We start from the raw sequence: 9,766 nt of genomic DNA, 5'->3' as shown, positions 1-9,766 counted from the left end.
TAACTTAGCTGCTTTTAGGGATATATATGGTCTAATCATATAAAAACAGTTAAGGTTTGTTCTGATTGTTCAACATAGCCTCTTTACATGCATATCAAATTTAAATTGAGAATCTAAAATAACACCTAAATATTTAAAATCATTAACTGTCTCTATTGCCTTTTGATTGATCTTAATTATAAAACCATTAATTTCCTTCCTTCTAATTGAAAAACACATTGAGACAGTTTTTGAACAATTCAAGGTCAAAGAGTTGTTTTGCAGCCACTGTGACACGCCAGTCATTTCATTTGCTAATATATCTGCAGCTAAGCGTGGAGTCTGTGCTGATACATGAATGACTGTGTCATCTGCATATAACTGACATTTAGTTTCCGTACAACAATTTGGTAAATAATTGACATATAAGGAAAACAACAGTGGACCTAAAATTGACCCTTGAGGGAGACCCATCTCATTGTTTTGTAAAGATGATCTTGAGTTATTTATTTTAACACACTGATCTCGAGGTTCTAAATATGATCTAAACCAATTTATTGCCTGCTGTGAGAAACTAAACAGATTTAATTTATGCAGGAGTATTTCATGATTCACAGTATCAAATGCCTTTTTGAGGTCTAAAAATACTGCGTCTACCACATTACCATTATCTAAAGCTCCTTTTATAAATTCTGTGAGAAAGCAGTTTGCCATTTCTGTTGAATACTTAGGCCTAAAACCAAACTGTTTAGAGTGAAGTAGATCATTTTTTTTCTAGATAGTTGATAAGTTGTTCAGCTACCAACTTTTCCAGAATTTTAGAAACTGCAGGGAGTATAGAAATTGGTCTATAATTCTGAACCTCATCAACTGATCCTGCCTTAAAAATTGGGGTTATAATAGAAGTTTTCCAATTTGAGGGGAATTTACTTTCTCTAATAGATAAATTTATCAAATTTACCAAGGGCTTTATCAAACAAGCACAATGTTTTTTTTACAAATGCATTATCCATTCCAAATAGATCCTTAACCCTTGAGTGATTCAATTGATTAATAATTTGGAGTATCTTATCTTCATCCACCTCAGAGATATAAAAGGATGAGGGTATGTCTTTTATTGCATATTGAGGTAATTGTACAGGTTCAAAACATATAGCAAGTTCTTCCACAGACTGGATAAAATATCTATTAAATGAATTAGCAATTTCAGTGCTATCAGTACTAAGTCTTCCATTTATGTGCAGCTCCAACAATGGTTTTCTTTGTATACCTTCTCGTTTAGAAAGTTTGTTAATGCACTTCCAAAGAGATGAGCTATTTCCTCCTGATTCTGCAATCAATTGCTCAAAATATGCAATTTTTGCCTTTCTCATTTCACTAACTACTTTATTTCTTAACAGTTTAAAGCTTAGAATACCTGTCTGTGTTTTTGTAAGCAAAGACTTTTTCAAAGCAAGATCTCTCTTTTTCATTACTCTATTTAGCCATAGTAAGGATGCACTATTTTGTCTTCATTTTAATGGTTGTGTATACTTTTGAATAATTTTTTCAATGGTTCTCATCACAATTTCACAGTTTTTGTCTGGGTCACCAATTTGTAATGCATCATTCCAATTAATATTTTTTATATCATTTTCAAATGTTGTAATTTTACTGTTGGGGATGCCTACTACTCTCGTTTAAAAGTTTGACGAAAATTACTCTGCAAACGTTTCTTTGTCAATTTTCTAACAACCAAGATCATGTTATGATCGGACAAACCTGTCAGCAGATTATATATTTTTATTACACTTTCAGGTTAATTTGTAAATGCAAGATCAATAAAAGTTTTACTTGTTTTTGTTATCCTTGTTGGAACTTTTATTAACTGGTTGAATTTATGTTTGGCTGTAATTGATTTAAATTTTTGCTTACTACATTTGTCTACCCAATTTATGTTAAAATCTCCAAATAAAATAGTTTCAGTACGACAATTTAAAAACGTAAACAATTCCTCTAATTGAATTGAATTGCAAATGCAGTTATCAATATTAATACTGCATAATCAGATTGGGAGGTAGATGTGCATTTACTGAAATTAACAACAATAAAATCTGTAAACCGTAATCTATAAGCAGTGCTGGGTGGATTACTTGTGAATTGTAATCAGGTACTGATTACAAATTACATGACAAAAAATGCAAGCAGTAATGTAATCTTGTAGATTACATTTTTGGGGTAATCTAATCTGATTACTTTTGGATTACTTTCAACCAAATTTTATTTTATGTCACATGCATTTGAGGATAATCCTTTTAACATAAAAGTACAAAAAGGAAGAAAATGTGTTCCATTCTTTTACTAACACACAAAAAAGCCTCACAAAAAGAGCTCATGACATTTAAAGAAAATGCATTAAAAATTACTTGAACGAAATAAACATTAAATCTAACAGCAATGATAGTGCATGGCCAAAGTTTATAACTCAAAACACAGAGACATTTTTTTTAATGCATAAAACACTAGTAACATCATAAATATTAATGATCATAAAATCAACATTAACCATCATAAAATGAGTGAATAAAAAGAATGATTTGGACGATCAATACATTAGGCTATTAAAAAAGAATTTCACTGTATATGTGCAAATGTATAATGTGTGAAAAATAAATATGATTATAATTATTATCAATTATTAACAATTTACTGCCATTGCCTTGTCAATATGTAACCATGTAATCTATAAAAAAGTAACTGTAATCAGATTACGAGTATTTTAAAATGTAATTTAATCCAATTACAAGCACTTGATTTTTGTACTCTGATTACGTAATCCAGATTACATGTAATCCATTACTGCCCAGCACTGTCTATAAGGCTACGACAGTAGGACTTATTAACTGATATTTCTCTCATCAGTATCTTAATTATTGAATTAACTTTTTCCATTAAAGTTCATTATAATTGAACATATATCACGAGGTCGAGCAGGATGAATTTGATGAGGACCTCATGCCGGCACATGTCCCATGAGCCCCTCAATCTCCTTGCAATGCATCTATGCCGATGCATTATGTGCGTGACAAGCTCCAGCCCTCCACAGGAGCACACAGCCTTGTCTCGTTCGGTAGTTCTGACGCTGGGAATGATGACAATGTCATGTCTCTCGCTGCATCAGGCGTGTGGTCAGTGGATGATGCTACCGCCTCTCCCCCCACCGAGGGCGAGGAGCATGTACACGCCACTGACAAGGAGATGCTTCGCTTCCTTTCAAGGGCGGTCGAAGAGCTCGATATGGAGTGGTCTCCTTCAGAGGAACCTACACAATCTTGCCTTGATGAATGGTTCCTGCAGTCCGGACGGTGTCAAGCGACTGCGTCCCGTAGATCTGCCCTGTTCTTCCCTGAAGTTCATAACGAACTGTCAAAATCCTGGTTCGTGCCCTATTCAGCTTGCCCGCGCAGTGATCACATCCTCTCCAATGTGGATTATGGGGAAGAAAATGATTATGCCCAACTTCCCCCCCCCCGAAAGAGGGAGTAGTGGCATATTTCTGCCCAGCGAGTAGCAGGGCGTGGAACTCACGCCCCATTCTTCTTTCTAAACCGTGTTGACTAAAGTCCGTACTGGCTGGAAGAGCATACTCATCGGCAGGCCAAACTGGTTCAGCACTCCACTCGATGATGGTGCTCCAAGTTTTCCAAGCTAAGCTCCTCAAACAAATGGATGAGCAAGGCTACGATCCAGAGATGTTCTCAGAGCTCCGCATCGCTACGGATTTATCACTGCGAGCCACGAAAATCACTGCACAGGCCATTGGCAAGTAAATGAGCAACCTGGTGTTTTTGGATGGTCACACCTGGCTGACCCACACTGAAATGCATGACGTGGGAAAAGCCGCTCTATTTGATGTAGCCAGCCGGCCTTTTCGGAGGCTTTGTTAATAGAATTACTGAGTGCTACATCACAACTCAGCAACAATCACAGATTATGAGACATTTTGTGCCAAAATGGAGCAAGTCCCCAGGCTGATGGCCGTGGCTTCTCCCCTGGTGGATGGCAGCGGTGAGGACTCTGTTACAGCGGAGAAGGAGGAGAAGGAGGTGGAACCAGCTGAATAGTAAACAAAGTTTTAATGAGAAACTCAACTTAAAACAAATGTACACAGACACATATGTAACGCGGCTGCGTGCGTCTCTCTCTCTCTCTCTCAAACCGGCATCTCCGGCTGCCCTTTATCTCGCCCTCCTGCTGATCAGCTGATTTAGCGCCGGCTGTGCTCCATCACGGCCTGGCCACGCCCTCCTCCTCATCACACACAAGAAGGATATGATTTCCAGATCATCACTTCATAGCCTCAGGCTAACCAGAAACAATGACCTAGTATCTATGATCTAGTATCAATAACACAGATTTTTTATAAATATATTAACTTACCTTTACTTGAACACAGAATCCACGTGTCTTTCTTTGCGAATGAACATCTCTGTCACTTTGTAAAAGTCGCCTGCTTGTTGATGTTTCGAAACCCTCTCTTTCTCGATTTTTAATTTAAATACACTTTGCCAAATCCACGTAGGTCGTTGATACTTACACTGCAGATATCCATTTTAGCGCTTAATAACGCAATAGTTACGTGAACTTGAACGTGTTGAGAAAAAACTAAAATATAGCCTATAAGATAGCTTGACTGAAGGAAGGAGCTTCTGATTGGTTTACTCATTTTGGTAAGCATGCTTACCTTGGCCATTTGTAGTAGCGGGTGTGATTCAGTTTGAATGAATGTACAGTGTTGAATGAAAGGGTGGTAAACAATGGAATCAGAGAAAGCATAACATAAAGTGCTTATACCTGAGGGTGGCACCAAAGTGAATAAATTAATAACTGTCTGTGCTGCTCAGTTGTGATGAAAGATGATGAATTTGAACAAAAACAGTAGTTTATATTAACAATTATATTTAAACATTTCATAGTGTCATTTTTCTTTTCACCCTTCTGTTAGGTAAACACTGCTTTCCCTGCGACGGCATGTCCCTGGTCTACGGTAACTCAGATAACCACTCTGTACAATTGTGGTGAGAAGAATAGCATTTTAGAATGCTATTCTGAGATGCGGGTTGGCGCTGTTTTGGCGGCACGAGGGAGACCTACACAATATTAGGCAGGTGGTTTTAATGTTGTGGCTGATTGGTGTATATAGAACTGCTAATGCACTGGTAAATTGCCAGCAGGAGGTGAAGCCACCGGAAGTGTTCGAGCGGCCATCTTGGTATGCCCAAACTTTCAAAGAGCATCAAAGACTGACAGGTAAAAACACCACCGTTTCACCGTCTCTGACCTGCGATTATGACAGTTGCATGTCGCCCTCTAGTGACAATCATGTTTAATGTTTAATTAGCTCTTTATGGATAATATTCGTAATGGGGGAGAAGATATATGCGGATCGCGATGTTAGAGCATTCACCTGCCCCATGTTCAGTCTATCAGTGCAGCACAACAATCAGGGAAGCGGGAAAACTGTCCACAAGTTGTAATGTAAGTAGGACAAGCTGTAATATCTACTTGTTTAGGGTGGAAATATGTCCTTACCCCCGAAAGGGACTTTAAAATAGTCAGACCGGGATTTCTAAATCGCCTTAAATGCCCGGGATTTGATTGTTTTTATATTGAAGCGCTCTAGTCATACATGGATACATAACATAAATACATGATTGTTTTCCATTTAAACTAGGGTGACCATACGTCCTCTTTTCCCGGACATGTCCTCTTTTTCGGACCTTAAAAAAGGGTCCGGCCGGGAATTCTAAATTTGCTAAAATGTCTGGGATTCGGCTTTAGTTGCATTATGATGTGCATCTGGTCTAATAATTCATTGTGTGCGTGCATATTTGCATTGCTTTAACCCCTCTTTGTAAGTCCCGCCTTCTCGCACACCAATTGGTCGATTATAAGAGGCTTGCAGCAACTATTGGCCAAATTCCTGCCTGTCAATCTCTCCGCGAACGCGTGAAGCGCTGTTGTGTTCGGCATCAAACAGTTGCTTGACAGTAGCAGCAAATGACAGCTGAGTGGAAACAATGCCCAAACGAAAGTGCAAATTTAAAGAAGAGTTGCACAAAAAATTCCCATGTTTTAGTCCAGGTTGAGATCCTTGGGAAGCAGAATGTATGACATGTAAATCTGGCACTTATGTGTCAGTTGCTAATAAAGGTGCAAGTGATTTAGAAGCACACATTAGCTCTGCGAAGCATAAAGGGTCAGCAAAAGGTGAAAGTTCATCAGGTAAATTAACGGACCACTTTTGCGATCAGGTAAAATTGTTATCACGTTGCTTCATTTTCCATGGCTATTCAAAATAATAGTAATAGTAAATGAAGGTACACGCATGGCATCAAATATTTTATTTTAGTACATGGACATTCAAAAGAATGTTGGAAATTTGTATTTATTTATATATATTTATGTTATGCTAATAGAGTGTCTTTTTCACTGTATTAAAGTTTGCATTCATAGTAACACTGTTTTGAACCCTATTTTATATATATATATATAAAAGGTGTCCTCTTTTTGGAAAACCAGAATATGGTCACCCTAATTTAAACCTAGCATATCAGTTTAATTTTAACCAACTTTACTTTGCATGTCTCCCTCTCTGCATGTGTGATAGAGGGAGAGAGAGCACGCTTTTATTCAAGTGACCGCGGGAAAAAGACAAATAAAACAAATAACTCAGAAAAAACACTTTGATGTTCACAATAAATAAGTCTGAACATGTCTGTGTGTATTTGAGTTTCAGTGAACTTTTTTCCATTCAGCTGATCTGTTCGCTGATTAAGTTTGTTAGAGGTGGATACTGTTTGATATAGATAACTCGCTCGGGCTATCAAGAAAAAGGAAAAATTCCGGATTTTAAATAAATAAATAATTACATGTGTAGGACGTTTGCATTGTAGGGATGTACATGCAGATTTCAGATATAAAATTGGTGATTGAATGACTAGTGTTTACTCGCTGAAATTAGATGATTTCCTATTAAGACAATGGGGCATTGAAATGTTTGGGCATAGCAATATGGTGGCGCAGTGGCTTCACTGTTATGACGTCATGAGCAACCCCATTCTATATTATATATTAGTGATGGGAAAAAGAGTGGGGCAAAACACGGATTCAAACTGCAGGCGCTAGGTCAACAGTACATATTAACACATGACTTTACACCCCATGCCACTACAGCGACACTTATTGTTTGGTTTGTTGTGTGGCAGATGCTATTTACACCGGGGTGCAAATAGACACTCCGTAAATGGAAATAATTGATATTTCACTATATCCTCTTATCAAGCATACATTTTCTTATATCTCTTTATATTTTCAGTCCCATGCTGAAAACTGTGAGAACGGTTTAAAATCAGAGTACCACCAGCAAAAATATAGTTATAAAACTGTTTAAGAACATTTGTTCCTATATCGCAACATTTCATTTACACAAAATGCTATATCTATAAAGCAACTGGAGACAGGTAAGCAAACTGCACACACTGCAACATTTTGGTAGCTCAAGGAACACAAGGATTTTTTAGTAGATGTTTTATATATCATTATTAATCCATTTCTTTTGATCCAATTCCCATTCTAAGAGGCAATTCTACCCAGATCCTCTAAAATGTAGGGCTGCTCTTCTTGAAGGATTGCTATGAATACAGCTTTCACAGTTATGCCACCTGAACGGACTGTATAGTACAGATCTCTCACATGCTATCCTGACTAGTCAAATAATTTGTAATTTTTGAATATTCCTTCTAATCAATTATGTGTTGCTTAAGATGTTTCTGTTTACAAATTTAACCCTTTTAACAAAAGCTGACCAATGTTCATAAAAAAAAGAGCTTTATCTGTGTTGGTTGTTAGTTGTTAGCTAATTAGTTGGCTAATTTTACACTGCAGTAATATGGGCAATTTCTTTTTTCCAAAGTGTTACTTTCCACATAGTTGTATTATCCTTCTCTCTAATAAGAATCCTATGTAGATCAGCATCCTGATGTTGCACAACCTTGAAGAAGTTTGGGTCAGTATTTCTTCTGAATGTTATCCCCTCTATGGGATGGACAGGAGCATTAGGAACTTCAAGAATGTGTGGTGTCTTCTAATAAAAAAAAATTATTGAGTACCAAATGAGCACTTTAGGATGATTTCTCAAAGGGATAATTCACCCAAAAATTGAAAATTCTCTCATCATTTACTCAAAGAAGAAGTAAGTGCTCATTATCTTTCTTTCTTTTTTCCCCCTTTACCACTATGTTTGAAGAAAAGGATGGTTGGACTATTTTTCTTAGTACTTTTACATGTACTGTGTAATGTAAGTGAATTATTTCTTCAGTTGCAATTAGGGATGTGCACAGATAGTTGACACTCGGTTAACCACTCCATGCGCCACTATAGACCTTATTCACGCTAGTGCCATCTTTGATTTTTTATGGGAATGACAATGAGGCTGTGAGGGATAGACTTACACTCTCTTCAGTGGGCTGTACTGCAGTTTAAAGTGGTTTTGGATTGTTCCGCGGACAAAACATTGATTAAATATCTGTCCAACAACATTCCGTATACAACGAACTCCAGACAACACGAATTGTGGAAAATCAAATATGATCTAGGAGCTTTATACAACTGTATACTGTTCGTGCCATTGAAGAGATGGTAAGTATATCCCTCACAGCCTCATTGTAATGTAGAAGCTGCACCATGTCAAAAGGTGGCTGCAGATATTCTTGAACATCCTGTTACAAGTTGAGGAAACAAGTATGTTCATGTTGTCCAGGACTATTTTTCCAAATATGTCAATCTCTACACTATTTAGGATCAGAAGTCTCTGACAGTGGCCAAGTGTCTTTTTGAGAACTTTGTTCGAGAACATGGATTTCCAGAGGCATACAGGTCAAGGTGGCAATTTGAGATCTTGTTAAAGGGTAATAAAACACTAAATTACATTTTCTAAGAAGTTACCAGATATGTCTGTATTACACATGATAGAAGACAAAGTATCCATTAAGTGGTTATGGTAGGGATTTTTTGTGCTATTTTTGTCTTCCGGGTTTAAAATCTAAATTGAGTAAACGTCACACGATGTGACGTGTTCCTGAACTATAGTGCATTGTCGCATCAACAGTGTCTTATCATTATTAATGAGACTGTGTGGTCTTATCCAATGAGAACGGTCTGTCTCATGATTATTCATTAAACCAAGTGATCAGCGCTTCAAACCCTCAAGCGCCTGTGTCAATTGGGAGAGTTTATGGTACTGCAACGCAAGTCCGCCCCCGTGCTGCTGACAGAGGGACAAGACAGGCTTTCAATCTTTGCCAAAACCTTTTAAATGTTTGTGCAGCAGCACACATTTATTAATGTAAGTGTTGCAAGATATGCGGTGAGGTGGACTGTCTCTGACTGGGGCTCGTATGAGACACGTTTTACATTGATTGTCCCAGACACAAACGCTATTGATCGATCCATCCGTCCATCCATCCTTAAAGGTGCACTCAGTAATTCTAATCCAATACACATTTTGTCAAATTCTGCAAATATCTCTTTACAGTCTGCTAGCTGTCCGTTCTGTGGGTGGGCTGAAAAAAATCTAGTATTTGTTCACAGCCCTGCCTCTGTAAATGGGACAGAAACAAAGTGGATCAGACCGATCTACACAACACTACTCCAGCCAATCAGCAACAGGGGGTGGTTCTTGCACGTGCACAGGATGGGGGGTGGGGGCAGATCAAGAGGGAAATTCATTAGAAGAGGGACGGCAAAT

Source organism: Myxocyprinus asiaticus, chromosome 5 (genome assembly GCF_019703515.2).
Source record: "Myxocyprinus asiaticus isolate MX2 ecotype Aquarium Trade chromosome 5, UBuf_Myxa_2, whole genome shotgun sequence".
Lineage (NCBI taxonomy): Eukaryota > Metazoa > Chordata > Actinopteri > Cypriniformes > Catostomidae > Myxocyprinus > Myxocyprinus asiaticus.
The sequence above is the reverse complement of the archived record's forward strand: the minus strand, read 5'-3'. Positions refer to the sequence as shown.